The 16,965-nt window shown below is 44.4% G+C and overlaps 1 long non-coding RNA gene across 1 annotated transcript in view; it reads left to right on the forward strand.

Annotated features, from left to right (window-relative positions):
- The first annotated feature begins 771 nt into the window (after nt 1-771).
- The window catches only part of LOC116086805, a 48,841-nt gene continuing 32,647 nt past the window's right edge, over nt 772-16,965 (forward strand). The window contains exon 1 of the long non-coding RNA XR_004117136.1: nt 772-989. This is a non-coding gene — a long non-coding RNA (uncharacterized LOC116086805). The remainder of the gene's footprint in view (nt 990-16,965) is intronic.

Consider the following 16,965-nt stretch of genomic DNA (forward strand, 5'->3'; position numbering starts at 1 on the left):
TGGACTAATACAATGATAAGTACTGGGGCTTTTTCAAGTGAAAAGGTCATTTTGTTGAGGAGTTTTTCAATGTCAGTGGCTAAAGGAAACTGAAGTAGAACTACTCTCACCAAATTCAAAGGAATTCATAGCACAAATGTGGTATGGATGTATAACACCCTGGGAAAAATTTCAGGTCAATAGTCCTTAAGTTCTTAAAATTATGAGCTACTTTGGAAAACTTTCCAATCAGCCATTTAAAATAAATAGTTGAGGGTTAAAGAAATGACTCAGTAGTTGGGAGTACTGGATGCCTTTCTATGGGACCCAAATGCGATTCACAGCACCATATGGTGGTTCACAGCAATCTGTAACTCCAGTCCTAGAGATATGACATCTTCTTTTTGCTTTCTTAAGCACCAAGCAAGCACATGGTACACAGACATACATGCAAGAAAATGCCCTTAGACATAAAGTAAAAATCTGTCTTGTTCGCCTCTCCTCTGGATTTGAAACCATCTGTCACAGGTTATAGTAGACTGGAAATACACTCTGATCAGCTCTGACTCAAGACCAGCCACTTCAGGATCCACAGCCCATGTTTGCAGTAAGGTCTTGACTCCAGAGCTACTGGGAGCCTAGAGGAGGACAGGCTGCAGAGGAGGGGATGGTGCCTAGCTGCTCCTGTAGGGGTGGCGATCCCAAAGTCGGCTTTGGCCTAAGGACCTCCTTAGGCTGGCCAACTCAGAACTGTCCTGCAATCTGCCCTTTCACTGGATTCAGACTTTCCTCTCATCTGTGTGTCCCTGCCTCTTCCTGTGACCTCCTCTTTGTTTTTCATGGGTTTCCTCCCAGGACATCTCTTTCTGTTACATTCTGTTCCATTTTGCCACTTGCTTTTCCAAGGAGGAAAACTTACTTATGCACAATGACAGTGGTTACCATGGCAGTCAAGAATCCTGCTCAGGCGGAGTGATTGACCACAGAGGAGGCACAAATGCTTGACTGAGGTGAGTCTCCAAAGTCACAAGGACTCCAGGGGAAGCAAACTAGGGTTATATAAGGGAAAAGGGGGGAGAAGAGAGGTGTGGTTATGGCCAGGGTGGCTTCATCCATTAACCTGACACCCAAATGTCAGGCACACACTACACAAAGGAGGATGAATGGGCTGCCGAGGGCTGCAGGGGTCTGAGAGGGAAATTCAGATGCTATTCTTAATGTGATGGTGAAATACAAAGTGTGAATATACACCCAGGGTCTTCCCATCATATTGAAATGTCTCCATAGGATATATACACAGACACATAGACACACAGATACACAAAGAGAGACACACGCAGACACACACAGAGAGACACAGACACACAGACACAGACACACACATACATAGATACACACAGAAACACATAAATGGACACACACAGAGAGATAAACACAGACACACATAGAAAGATACACACAGACACAGAAACACATGCACACACACACACACACACACACACACATACAATGAGAGAGAGTATACTTGATTTACCCAATTTTTCATAAATATTATCTGTTATATCTTTTATAAATGTTTATTGCATTTGAAAACAGACTATATAATTACTGGAAAAAAGACAGCTAAGCTTATAGAAAAACACAAAGAAAGCCAAATATCTCCAGTCTTAGTACCTATATATGATTTTTGGAAGTGTTTGGAAAGTTTAAATGTTTAAGTTTGTACACTGGTACAAATATGTGTGACAATATACCCTAACACTCCCCTTAACCTCTTCTGTATATGATATATTACATAGACAAGGGGCCTTGATGGCCTAGGAAAATCTATGAGCAAGAGATATGTTTTCTTTTAACTCTAGAAAAGAGTCCTGGGGGAGAGTCACTAGAGCAAACCAAAAGTGGTGTATCAGTGTCCTAGAAGCAGGAGCTCAGAGTCAGCCAGTTCTAAGTAACTGCAAATCCAGGGAGGGAGTAGGGCCTTTCCATTTCATGTAGTCTTAGGAAAGACAATGCCCACTCTTAATGTCACAGAGGACAACTCGACACGCAAAGCTATGGACATTGATGACATTTAAAAGCTCTACACAGCAAAGAAAACGGTTATCAGAAGAATCAGCCTACAGAATGAGAGAAAAGCTTTACCGTCTATTCATCCCTTGGAAGATTAAACACCAACCCCCTCCCCAATAATCTAATTAGGAAGTGGGCAAATAACCTGAACAGATACAAAAGAAGGAATGTAAATGACCAATCAGTACATGAAAAGTGTTAAATATCCTTAACCACCGAGGAGCCACAAATAAAAATGGCACCAAGATTCTCTCTCACCCCGGTCCGAATGGCTGTCATTGAGAAAATAAGCTACCAATGCTGGAAAGAGGCAGAGGGCAGCCAGGCGAGAGTATATATTACTGTAGCCTCATGAATGTTCTTCAGACTAAAATTATAATTCTCACGCCATCCTACTATACTGCTCCAGGGTATGTACCTGAAAAAAATGAAGTCAGCATTCAGTAGTCAGCTGTATCATCATGGTTATTGTGATGGGGGCACTGTTTGCTAAGCCATAAAAAGCAGGTCAGATGCCCATCAGTGGAGGAATGGATAAAGAAATCTGTGTAATGGAGTGGTTTTCGTCTACTAAGAAGACAAAAAAAAATTGTCTATATCAGTTTTGGGAAAGTGAGTGGAACTGGAGAGTATCCTGTTAAGCAAAACAAGCAGACTGACAAGTGTCCCATTCTTCCTCATGTGCAGACGATAGGAGGAGGAAGAACATAGAAGCAGAAGAAGGACCAAAAGGGATACTAATAGACAAGAAAGACAGGGAAAGGGACAGGAGAGCTGAATTACTATTGTAGAGGTGTGTTATATACGAGCACGACACACAGTGTAAACAATTACTCTGTACGACTAATACTTATCAACAGAAATAGCTGTGCACTGATGTCACTGGGTCACTGTGTTCCGAAGAACTGGACTCTAGAAGTAAAGACCTGTCAGGAACATAGTTAATTATGCTGATTGTTTTTCTTTCATGGATACATAAGAATGGTATGTAATTTAAATATGCATACTAAAAGAAGTGTGTTTAACATGAAATGGCTACATATGTTTTCTTAGCATTATAGGATGATGTATCTTAAGCAAAAAAAAAAAGTTTAATTAGATATCTTGTCAAATATTTTTGTAAAAACAGGTGACAGGATTTTGAAATAAAGTTAGTTTCCTTGCTAAGAAATGAGTTCTCACCTCTTGTCTCCTTAAGTACACTGAGATGATAGCAATCTTAGGTGATTTACATGAGCAGCTCTCTAGTGATGGACATCCTCAGGCACTGTAGTTCTTCTAGTGTGCACAGAATTAGAGCTAATGATCTTGGGCATATACTTTTTCAAATGTTTGTAGTTTTCTCTTTCATATAAAAACCAAAATTTTGGATTTGAAAGGGTACACCTTGACATCTCAGGTGATGGGGAATTGTCTTACTTGAATGCCATTCATTCCTTAAGAGTAGATGAAAGAGCAGGGAAAGATTGAACAACCACCTGCTTGATCTATCACCCATCCACCCATCCACCCATCCACCCAACCACCCACCCACCCACCCATCCATCCATCCACCCACCCATCTATCCATCCATCCATCCATCCACCCACCTACCCATCCACCCATCCATCCATCCATCCATCCATTCCTTCATCATCCCTTTATACATGCATCTATCTCTTTTCCTGTTCATCTTTCCACCATGTTATTCACCCATCTATAAACTTATGTAGTCCCACAGACTTTTAAAAGTTCAATGTCTCTTTGAAATAATCCAAAGTCTCCTAACTGTGATTGCTATATCTTATTCTAAGAGAGAAGCACCAGAGAACAGTTATAATCAGACCAAAGGAAGACTGATATTCAACAGTGTAAAAAGCTCAGTGTCCAAAATTTGGGACTCACTCACTCCAACAGTGTCCCCTATCCTGTCATCCACATCCCACACTGCTGTCCCTGGTGGACATCTATCTCACAGTCATAGCGTCATGAAGATGCTCACATCTCCACTGCACTTTCACTAATCCTCTCCAGGCTCTGTCTGTGCCCCAACCCTGCCTGCCACAGTGGGCTAAGCTTCAGCTGTTCTGCATCACCTCTTCATGCCGCCCAAACCTGTACCACATGAGAGACTTGCACATGGCCAAGTTCAGCTGCCAGCTTAAGACGTAGCCTTGATCCCTGCAGATCACAGCTGTTGTGTCCTGACCCTGATGAAATACTTTCGGAAGATCTCACCTCACTGACACCTGTCTCTTATTAATTATGGCTGATTTTTTTTCAGCTCCAACTGACCAGCATCCATTTTCCCACTAGAGCAAAGGTTTCAGGCTCACAGACTCTTAATTAAATCTATAATACATATTCTGTCTTGGTAGATTCCTTGCTTTCCTCTAAAACTTCACAAGTCAGACCTCCACTGTCTGCATTGATCTCAATATTCCTGTTTTCTGAGAATCCACAGAAAGCCTAATGAGCTCTGAGTACTCAATGGTTTTTCCAGACCCAAGACCCAAACACTTCATTGACCACCCCAAATCGAATTTGGTTAAGTTCATCAAGCAACACCATACACTCAATACCAATTTCTGTCCCAGTTTGCTTTTTATTGCTGTGATAAACACCATGACCAAAAGCAACTTGGGATAGGAAATTGCTTATTATCTTAGGACCCCCAGGTCATAATCTGTCTCTGAAGGAAGACAGGACAGGGACTCAAAGCAGGAACTGAAGCAGAGATCATGGAAGGATGCTGTTAACTGGCTTTCTCAGCTTTTTACTGTTCTTTTATACCCAGGTCCACCTGCCTAGGGCTAGCACAGTCTGCAGTGGGATGGGCTTTCCCACATTAACTATCAACCAAGAGAATGTCCCACTGACCAATCTTATCCAGAAGTTCTTCAGATGAGGTTCCTTCTTCACCAGAGTGCCAGATTGGCAACTGAAGCTAACCATGGAGCCTCCCAGCTATGGCTCTCTCTTTACTGTGTTTGAATAACTATTCCCTATAGTCATATGTATTTGAATACATAATTCCCAGTTGGTGGCACTGTTTGGGGAGGCTATGGAAACTTTAGGACCATTAGAACTTTTCTGGAGGACGAATGTCATTAGGCGCAGGGGTATTTAGTGAGGGTGGGGGGAGGGTGACAGGGGCAGGTGCATGTTATGAGAGTTTATGGCTTGGCTACACTTTCTGCTCTCTCTGTTTTCTGAAAACAGATGAAAAACGTGTTCTTTCAGCTCTCTGCTCTGGCCACCAGCTGGCTTGCCTTCTGCTCCATTATGGACGCTTGCAATAGAACTCATAAGCCAAAATAAACTATTCTTAAGTTGCTTTTGATCTCAGTATTATGTCATAGCAATCAAGAGTAGCTAGTACACCATCCATCCCTACCTTTACCACTCACCCACCCATCATCCATCCATCCATCCATCTCTTCACCTATCTGTCCAACCACTCCTTTGCCTGTCAAGCCATCCTTCCTTTTATCCACAAGTCCGTGTTTCTACATATGCACACATTATTCCCTCTGTAACATTGTTTTACTCTGTGTAAGTTGATTGTGCTCAGTGACAATATAGAATTAGCTGCTACTCTTCTGGGAGATTACTAAAAAGTTTAACTTTACTTCAAGAAAACTTTGTTTTTTTTTTTTAAATTCTATAAACATTACATAATTTTAAATAAAAATAATTTATTTAAAATTAAATAAGTAAAACTTTATCTAATTTTAAATAAACTTAAGTTTTAAATAGAGAAGTATCACAATCCACTTGATTGTTGTCTGAATCGAAGTGTTTGACATTTGGTCAGGTTGAACAGGTAGCAGGATGGAGCTGACATCGGGGGCCATCTGTCTGAAGATGGGGATCTCTCTGGGAATCACATCTACCCAGAGCTTCTGAACCAAATGCTCCAGACAAGCAGATGTCACCTGGGCTACTTAGCAGCTTGGGGCCCATGCGCCTGAGCACAGCTGACCTGGGTTTATCAAGATAGGCGACCGAGTGTCACAGGAGGCAGCAACTGGAGTCTCCAAGGTTCCTTACATTCACCCCTTGCTTACGTTGGCCTCTGAACCCCTTGTCCTTGTCCTTATAACATGGAACTCCTTCTTGCTGGGTGACTCTTCCTTCCTCTTGGCTAACTAAGCTGACTTTTCTCAAGTTTCAGTTGTAGCCATTTCCTTTGATAAATGACCTCAGAGGCTGGGCCAGGTGGTATTACTCACCACAGGTGAATAACAGTGTGCCAAGAGCCAATAGTACGTGGCTGTGCAGGCCTTGCTTGGAAATGAGGCACCATTTATGCCATTGTGAATGTAAAAAATGTGCCCCGAGAGTGGGCAATGCACAGCCTGTGCTACTGTGTATACTCACGCATTGAATATCACTCATGTATACATTACCTTATTGTGTGTCTTTCTCATTAGGTTGTCTAGTCCAGAAAGACAAAGGCACCCCACCCCCCCCATATCCCGAGTGGGGGGGAGAGGGTGGGGAGGGGGAGGAGGCAGAAGAAAGATATGAATAAGCACATGACAGAGTCTTACCACAGAGCCCAGGCTGGCCTGCTTGCACGTGTCAGACTGCTCCATTATAGGCCTGCTACCAGATTCAGCAAGGACCATGCCTTTTTTGGCTTAAGACACTCGCAAAGATACTCCCAGCCATAGCATCATTTTTGGTGATTATGTAGCACTCCCATTTTGTCATTGAATATCAATTCTATCCTTGTTGATACTGATGATGGTGACATGCCCTTCCTGTGTAGTTACATTCTTTCAAGAAGGTGTGTGTGTAGCAAGACTTAATTTATCTTGCATTTTTTCATTTTTGTTTTGCATACTGCTGTGTTAACATGGAAAATGCTTGCTGTTTTATTTCCTAATAAATCAGCCAGGCTACCCACTCACAGGGCCAGGCATGCTTTTGCGGGACATGAAGAAGGTCTGGTTTGAAGGACTCAGCCACCCATGGATAAAGAATAAGAAGGGAAACTTCCTTGAGATAGCCCCAAAACAATGGGTCTCACAAGTTCCACTCCAAAACACAGGCTGATAACTGACAACCTTCTGTCCTTCTAATCTGCAAGGGTTCCTCGGGAAATGAAATCCTTAACACCATGTCCTGTGTAGTAAAGGTAAATGGATACAATATAGGCTAGGAGCATTTCCAACACAGGCTCTGAGAGTGCTGCGGGGAAGGTCCCGGCCATTGCCCACCCACCTCGGCAGAGCTGTGTGCAGAGGAGTGAGGCCGTTGTTCTGTTTCCTGGGGTTGAAGAAACTTCAGCTACCTTTTACATCCACTCTCCTGAAGGTTCTACAGCACATATATATTTAGAGTAATTTTCCACTAGGTGCTTACAACTAACTAAATGATGAACCCAAGAAAGAAACTGCCCAGCTCCCACACAGTCCTAGGCAGGGCGCCAGGGTTCTGCTCTTTAGATAAGCAAAGACAAATGACATATGGAAGCAGGAGAGATAACATGTCCCTTCACAAGGACAGTGTAAGAATTCAGAAGAGTCACGTCCTGCTTCCTGCCACAACTCAGGCATGGTGCTTTCACAAGCTAAATCAAAAGCAACAAACAAAACCAAGCAAGAAATAGCAACAGATCCAACTGTGGTGTGGTGTGTCTAAGCGAGGGAGGAGAAGGCCTGCTCAAGAGGCAGCAGAGCTCACAGGCCTGGCCGAGCTCATCTGTGAGCCCAGGGGATTGTGAATTCAAGGTCAGTTTGGGCTACGTAGTGAAAACTTGTTTCAAAAAAATTGTAGAATTAAAAAGAGACCGCAGGCTGAGTTCGCTTGGGATTTAGAGGAGACGGGAAGACGTAATTAGTCGGCAGCTAGAAATTTGGTGCTGTGAATGTCCTGTAAGGTCCCAAAGAACAGGTCTGTGAGCTCGAAGGGGACAGAGGCAGCAGATTCTTAGAGGATTTCATCCATGACTGTCCATGTGCTTCTCTGTAAACAAACACACAAAACCAAAACTGGAGCCCTTCCTGTTTAACCTGAGTCTTCGAGATTCAGTCACCAGACAATGAAAGATGCCCATCTGTTTAAAAACAAGAGGAACAAAGCGTTTGGCTAAGAAACACAAGGAGAAGTACCCCCAGAGAGACTCCCCAGTAATGCCACATGAACGTGGAGTGAGTAAATGTCATTATTTTACAGTATACCACAATTGAGGAATGGTTTTGTCTGCCTGAAAGCACACCTTACCATCTCAGAGAACTGCCTCTATGGTCCAGGAGCCCCATGACTCCATCGCACCCATCCTCTGGCTCACTTTTCTCCAGGAGGACGCCTGCCCCAGTGTGTCTTTTCATTCTGTGGTTTTAACCAGAAGCAGAGAACTCGTCTAAAGATGGAGACACACCTATTTCTCCCAGGCGTATCTTAGAGGCATGACAGGTACCACAACCATATGGCATGCATGATGCCATTGGTTTGAAGCACCATGAAAGCTGCCTTAGTGAGAATGACTGGCTGGCCTGTGAGGAATGCTGATGGAATGCAGAGAAAACACCTATGAGGACAGCGTAGGTAACCTGATGTTCCTGACTGGTGTGGACTACAATAACAACAGACTCAAGTTTAGAATTTCAAATGACAGTACAACATGACTAAACTTTTCATTTTTTAGAATCGCTAATACACATCCAATATTTTTGAATAATGCCCTGAAGTCTATGACTTCTGAAATTATCAACTAAGTAAGTCATTGCTTTGGTAAATGCTTATGGTATCAGGGCCAGCAAGATAGCCCAGTAGGGAAAGATTTGATCCCTGGAATGCACGTGGTAGAAGGAGAGAGTTAACTCCAGTAATTTGTCCTTCGGCCTCTGCCCACATGTCATGGTACAGGTGCAAACCCACATGTCATGGTACATGTGCAAACAGGCATGTCTGTGCACCTGCTCTCTCACACACACTAAAGTAATTGGTTTTTTAAAATGCCATCAAAGGGATTCTTCCCGTATATCAGCACTTTCTGCTTTTACTAAGGTGTGCATCTTTTAGTGGTTCTCCTTTCCTCCCACTGCTGAGGCCTTTGACCATCCATGACAGACATTGCTAATCCATCTTAGCACAGTCTCTCCCTGAGCACAGACCAGCTTCTTCAAAACAACACTTCAATACTCTGCTGACTGTGTTAAGGTAAAGCTTATTGGCCCTTCTGCTCCCAGAAAAGACCCTTCACCCCTGTTTTCCAAGGTTGGGTAAGTTAGATGTGTTCAACTCCCCGTTAAATACCTTTTACTTTCTCTCAAAACACGGCTCTCCATTGCTTATTATTAAACTAGACATGAGTTTAACATGGTCTAAACACCGTCAGTGTTAGACTCTCATACGGACAAGACAAGTTCCACAAAATAGATAGAAAAATCTGAGTTGGTTTGTAAATATACTTGGGTGTGATGGAGAATCAGCAGCACTGTCAGTATGGCTCATCCTAGAGAGAAGTAATTTGTTGAACTTTCAGGCTGCCTTGAAGCCACTGTTCTACTTATAATTTAAAACATGGCTTCAAAAAAATCTTATTTAGAATTATTTTGTAAATTAACATAAAATGTACAGTAATTGTACTAGTTATGTAAGTTGTCTCTGCCAAAGGATAAATTTTAGTACTCATGTATAACGCTATCCTTCCAACCAGGAAGGGTAACTGGTATTCATGAAACTGGTATTCCCCCAGTGGAGAGTGACAGCCCCAAATGCAGTGACCATTATCGCTTTCCATCAGAGAAGGTTGGGGTGTCATCACCTTGAGGTCACTGAGAGCTCATCCAGGCAGTGAGCAGATAAACCCAGATGGGTTACAAGATTCTTCTTCCCTCCTCCATCTTGAACCTAGGCATCATTTGCTCCCTGGGATGTATGAGGCCTTATGGAAGCGCCACACTGGCTGCTTGGCAAGCACCCCTAGCTCATCACTTTCTTCTCTGTGGAGTCCCAGGAAACATCTAGACATGGAGGACATGGTGTGGTAACTTTGGAACAGAGAGCTCTTGTATGACCAAACGCCAAAAGACCTGCCAAGCATACCAGGACTCAAGCCAGCTCTGGGCTAGAATGGACGCCAAAGCCCCTTTCCTTGAGAGAGAGAGAGAGAGAGAGAGAGAGAGAGAGAGAGAGAGAGAGAGAGAGAGCAAGAGCTGAGGGTGTCCTCTGAACCTTATTTTTTGAGGCAGGCTCTCTCACTAAACCCGGCCCTCTCGGGTTTGGCTAGGCTGGTTGGCCAAGGAGCTCCAGGGACCCTCATGCTTCTGACTCACCAGCACTGTGGCTGCAGATATGTGCAGCCACAGTCAGCTTTTTGTATTGGCTCTGTAAGATCAGGTCCTCATGCTAGTGTGGCCTTTACTGATGGCATCCCTAGTCCACTCTTGGTTATCTGTAACATGTGCTGATACTTCTTACCCCATCTGCCCCCTAGCACTCAGACAGGAAGAAGCCAGCTCATGGAGGTGCTTGTGCTGGTCAGTTATGGAGGAGTACCCCGAGGAAAGGGGTCTGGGAGAAACACAGCAAACGGCCAGGACAGCGATTGAGTTATTAGCCTTGCCTCTTGTCTAGCTGACCTTCACGACACGCAGCTCTTTCTCAACACTCACCTAGTGGCATGCCTGAAGGATTTAGATAAAATCTTGCAATTTTACCTTTCAGTTCATTTCCAACGACAGCTTCATTTTTCACCGGGCTTAATTCAATACCAATAGTAAGTTTAGGGTTTTGGCTTTTAATTGTTTAAGCTTTATCCCAGGTTTGACGGACTTGGTCTGTAGGTTTTATTTATTTTTTTATTTTTTTATTTTTTTTGGTATTTTTGAGACAGGGTTTCTCTGTGTAGCCTTGGCTGTCCTGGAACTCACTCTGTAGACCAGGCTGGCCTCGAACTCAGAAATCTGCCTGCCTCTGCCTCCCAAGTGCTGGGATTAAAGGCGTGCGCCACCACCACCCGGCAAGTCTGTAGGTTTTAAACTCTAGTGTCAAGTGGGGTTGGGGATCTCAGGCACAGAGCAACACATGAAGCTGTGCTTCATCCACATCTCAGGTGTCTTATGTCCCAGGTCAAGGTCAAGGGGTAATGCTCTATAAGACTCCATTGGCAGAAACCTACCCACTGCATTTTCTTTTTTACATTGCCTGGAGCTGCAGAAGACTGGACTCTCCAAGGATCACCTCTCCCCACACCCTACCTTCTCTTTCTCCAGTCAGTTGTGATGGGTCAGGATGCACCACTGGAAGGGAGCAGTTGGCTGCAGCTCTCAGCATCCCACATCTGACACAGTCACAATGTGATGATGTGTGGGACCCAGAGCAAAGTGTATTAGCCTAAAAGATAGAAACATGCAGTTAAGTCGGTGCCCAGGATCTCATTCTGCTGAATTCTAATTTTAAAATCAGTATTGAATTTGTGCTTTCTTTTTGTTCCAGGAAATGGCTGCATTAGCAAGGCATAGATACTCTGATATAAATTCATTTCTCTTGGGTGAAAATACCTTATTATTCTTAACTGTTTCTTTCAAACTCACTCAGTCATTAGCATACATAATCTTAGCAGAGTAAGCTAATCAGCTCAATTCCACAGAGAGGGGTCTTTGCAGCTTTGTAAACCCCTCCTTGTACCACCCCCCCACAACCCACAACCCCTCACTTTAAATTAAATGAATGTTTGTACACATGTGTTATTAAAGTACTGTCAGGCTGGTTCAGGTAGGAACATGGAAGCAACTGCTGACATCTAGAACACTTCTCTTCAGTTTTCCAGTACATTCATATGGTAATATCTCCCAGCTGGTAAGGAACCCAGCTCCTGGAAGAGGAAAAAGAGAAACGCAGCCCACTCGCCAGCTGCATGTCATTATGGTATTCCCAATTCACAGGAAATGAACAATCATTTAGCCTTGACAGGTACATCCAGAAAGGCAGTCTTCCTTTTAACCTCCCCAAAAGTCAGGGTCTGCAGAAGATTAGCTTGAAAGCATGCCTTCCCCAACCCCCCCCCCCAAAAAAAATTATGAGGCTATCTTGTGCAAGCTTTTGAAATCACTCTAGAAAAATGTTGCCAATAGGCTTAGTAACCTGGGAGGAAAAAAAAAATCCAAGCAACCAAAATATGTTCTGCTTATGAAGACAGGAACTCAGTGGTCTCTCAGTGGGGAAGGTCAGACTGACTTGGTAAAACACAGGAGCACAACTTAAAGGTGGTCTTAGCGGCCTCTCAGACCTCACTCCAGAGCAAAGCTGTGAGCAGTGTGGTCCTGTTTCGGAAGCCTGTAGCAGCGACGCCATGCATGCTAGGGAGGAGTTTATCTCTGTCCTTCTATTCTTGGTCCATTGACTGAAAGTGTTACCATCTGCTAGAGATGCTTTTCTAGAGTCGAAATTTAACTCAAGCAGAACGATTCTCTTCTTCTAGTTGACAGAACAATTCTCTTCTAGTTGTTGTGTAGTTAAGCTGGGGACACAGCCCCATGCCTTGCCACCACCTATCAGGCCTCCATGTGACACGACAATGTAGCAACAGGACCTGGGGAAGCTGTGTGACCTCCTGAGTGGAGTCATATCTTCCCTGGGCTGCCCAGAGGGACAGTTTGGCTCCAGCTCCCAGGGAGGCAAAGCTGTTTAGTCTATGGAGCTGGGGATTTTCAAACATTTACTCCAGCTTTGCCCCTCACTGTGGTCCATTTGTGAGTGTCGTTCTTTATCACAGAACCCACATCAAACTCTACCCTTCTACTACCTCTGTCTGTTCCAGAAGATCAGAGTCATAGCTTAAAAATGGAGCACACATGGGGCTGTTCAGGAGTCGAGGCGACAGGGACTGATGCTGGCTTCTCTCCTCGTGTTTCAACACTCTTTCCAGGGGCTCTGTGATACACGCTGGCTCATAAGCCACATGAGTCACCTAGTCCAGTGATCCCTCCTTGCTTCCACTCTCTTTTCCTGTTTCCATTCTCTTCATGGTCTTCCCTAACAGTTTTTGAGAAATCTCCACTCTGGTAGACTCAGCAGTGTGTAGGAGCAAGTGCTTGGTAGACAGACATCTTGGTGCAGAAACCTGGAGTCTTCCAGCAGCTGGCTGAGCTGCACTGGGCAGTGTGACTCATAGTGACGGCATGCATTCCTGGGCAGCATTTATAGGTAACCAGTGGCTGAGCCATTTGTAGGTGCCCCACACATGCGTGTTCTCGTCCAAGCTCACCTCCACACTGCACTAGCCCCCTTCTGAAGTGCACCTTCACAGGGCGAGCAGGAAGACTCGAGCACTTTTATTACAGTTGACTTCCTTTGCTAAATTAGCATTTATATTTTCCCAGTAGAAATCCCCCAAATTGAAAATAGAGAGGTGTCAGCTAGCACCACTTTAGTTACGATTGTGTCAACATTTCCTATAAACCTTGTTTTTCTAGGATTTATAACTAGACCATAAAATTTTGCTCAGCTCTGAGACTTGGCATAGAGAGTAAACCTGGGAGTGACTTCTGCAGAACTTGAGGAGGGAAAAAATAAGTTCAGCTGTTGCTAACATGTGCTTGTGCCCATAGCACAAGCTTAAGATGCACTCTTTAATACAGAGAAGGATGGGCTCCTCAGGAGGCTAGCTCATTAATATGGGCTAATTGCTCCAGCTAAATTTTAGAGAAAATGTTAATGACTGGGATCTTTAACTCGAACCCACTAGCTGCATCTCCAGGTACCAGTTTGTGCAGAGGAGTTTTCTGTGCATAGTAATGCAATTTGGCAAATTGCACACATCTTAGGGCATCAAACCAATAATGCTTCAAAGGAATCTTGACAAGAAGCTAATGGGTCACTTCGAGACACATCTTTACTGAGGATGGGCACCCCTGCCTCATCAGTTTTCTCTGATGACCCTAAAGCAGTAATGCGATGCTTAGAGGAAGAGCCTCTTTATGTCCCTAGACACCCTTCTCCAAGGAAGGGCGTGTTCTCTGTGCCCCCAGCTGTCCGTGCTCCCCTCAGTGGTAGGATATTGAAAGCCTCGCCCATGCCCACACTTGTTGACATTTTGGGTGCTACATTGCCTTGTACTGGGCCATCATCTCTGGGATGATATCAGAGAAGGTGGCAGGAGAATCATAGAGCAAAATTAATTTCCTCCGGAATTTGAGTCTAAATTCCTCCTATATTCAAAGACTGAAAATGAAGTTGTGTCATCCCTGGGGCAGTCAACCTGTCTGGGGATGACAGTGACAGTAACCTTCCAGGGTTACTGACAGAATAGACACAAGTCATTATTCACAGGAAAGCATTCTCAAAACTGTAACCTATCATGCAACCCAAAAGCATCTGCATTGGCACATGGTGTCCATGTGAGCTGACAATGAGGTAACCAAATGACCCCTTCACTGACTCATGGGGAAAGGCCCCAGGCCTCCACCTCAGCCTGTCCTCTGCAGTTTCTGGAAACTTCCTCTCTCTTCTTTCTCCTTGCATCCTGCTTCATTAACACTGACTGCTTTTCCAAGTGGAGATGACATCAGAGTTGGGCTGCTCATTGCCATAGACTCTAACCCGGACTGGCTGAAAATTTCACTCTCATTCCTTAATGTCACCTGCTTTTGGCCACATTCATCCAGCAGCATGCCACCTTTGCTGGAGGTGAGAATATAGTAAAGTGGAAACTTAAGGGTTCTTTGGAGAGTCAGTTGTGTTGGATGGTGTTTTGCTGGGGCAAACATGGGAAGGAGTGTTTTCCTGAAGTGGACACAGGAGAAAGACTAAGGCAGACTTGTGAAGGAATGTTTCACTGAAGCAGACACAGGAGAGAGGAAGCTCTGCAAAAGCAAGTATGTGAAAGGACACGTGATGAAAGATTTTTTGCTAACAACACACATGTACCGGTCCGACTTACATTGTGCAGTTGAGCCGCATTTGTTGGCACTCCACAGACTTGGGCTGGTTGAATATACATGCGAGGCAAGGCACATGGAGGATATGGACTGTTTAGAGGGTAGAAATAGGATGCAATGTTGTGACAGAAAGAGCTTGGCTTCCTGGTACTGCTGGCTCAATTCCCCGAGAGTCACAGCCGAGTTCTCCCAGTGTCCCACTGTCGCTGACACCTTACCCGTCCAGTGGAAATAAGGAGGCAAACACCGAGCCCTTCTCCATGCAGTTTAATCAGGAACCTTCATATTTACTTCTTCTTACTAGCTAGCTTCTTTTATATTCTTCTATATCTTCTTCTTACATCTTACTTATTACTACTTACATCTTATTAGTTACATACTTATTCCTAATTCTATATCTTACATCTATCCTTACATCTTACTTCTATATTTACATCTTCTCTCCTATGCCATTACCAGCCCCAATTCTAAATACTTACTCCTAAACCTTACATAACCCATCACCAGCCCTAATTCTATCTGTATCTATCTATATCTATATCTATATATCTATCTCTATCTATCCTTACATACTTACCCCTAATTCTCTACATACTTACTATTATCTCTTATTCTCCCTCTACATACTTACTATCTATCTCCAGCCCCCAGCCCTTGTGGGTTAAATACTTTCCCTGGTCCCAATCAGCATCAGCTACGTAGCAAAGTATAATAGGCTGCGGGAAAATCATGCCAGCTTGCATCACAAACTAGAGGCACTCAGCTTTTCCAGCTAAGGCTTGTTTATCTCAATGCTCTCTGCTCTGGCCGGAGACCAGGTGTTCAGTATATATGTATAGGGTGGCAGCTGCGGCTCCCGACATCCCACCTGGTCCATCCTGCTGACTCAAACCACGGCTGAGGCTTGGCTGTCTCTGCTGTTGCTGACCTGAGTCTACTGAACTGGACTCCTGGTGTATCTGAGAGGTGTTTGTGAGTGGACTAAGCAGCTGCTGCCTGCTAACCTGTGAACTGAACTGCCGATTTCCAGACAACAGAGGCAGGAGTTGCTCCAAAGAACCTTTCTAAACAGGTCCACTTCCCCATATCCTTTCTTTTCCACTACCTCTGGAGGGTGGTAGGTTATAAGGAAGGTTAAAGTATTTAATAAACATCATTAAAAATAGGATTTGAAAAAATTAAAGTTACAATATAGTCCTGATGACTTAAGGTTTCTTTCCAATTTTTGTTTGAGATGGGGTGTCCTGTAGCCGAGGCTAGACTTGGATGCTTGTCCCTCTTGCTGCTGCCTCTGAGTGCTGGAGTTTCAGTGTGTGCCATCACACATGCCTTCTTGTTCTTCATTGGATCATTTCCCACTCTGCCTGAGAGCGTCTTTCTTAGAAGAACCTGCCACCCACCTTGAACAGAAGTGATCTTTATCTGATATAGATGACTGTCTAGCAGGAACATCTGTGAAATACCATGATCGTGCTCAGTTCTGGCTGGCTTGTGCTGTCACCGTGGAGGGCCTGCACTGGCTCTCAGGGTCTGTTCTTGCCATTTTGAACTAATAACTTGTGAACAAGGGGTCTCATATTTTCCTTTTGCACTAGATTACCTCGCTGTGCCTGGCTTGACCTTTCCCTGGCTAGCTAGGAGGACTCAGCCTGAAATGATTTGCTGAGTTTGCTAGAGCCAGGCTGATGAGGGGTGTTGAAGTGGGAAGCCCCTTGTCCTGAGTAGCAGAGGGATTTAGTAGGGTCCTCACTGCCCGCTCTGGTGACTGCCTGTCCTGGAGCCCTGTGTTAGCAAATACCAGGTGGCAGTAGTGTGGTTTCTAGTGGGGCTGGCTAGAGAGGCGGTCCTCTCTGCTGGTGTGACTGGAGCTGGGCTCCCTGTGTGTGTTTCTCTTCTCTCTGCTGGTGTGACTGGAGCTGGTCTCCCTGTCTGTGTTTCTCTCCTCTCTGCTGGTGTGACTGGAGTTGGTCTCCCTGTCTGTGTTTCTCTCCTCTCTGCTGGTGTGACTGGAGCTGGGCTCCCTGTCTGTGTTTCTCT

Source organism: Mastomys coucha, unplaced genomic scaffold (assembly GCF_008632895.1).
Source record: "Mastomys coucha isolate ucsf_1 unplaced genomic scaffold, UCSF_Mcou_1 pScaffold13, whole genome shotgun sequence".
In the NCBI taxonomy this organism is placed as follows: Eukaryota; Metazoa; Chordata; class Mammalia; order Rodentia; family Muridae; genus Mastomys; species Mastomys coucha.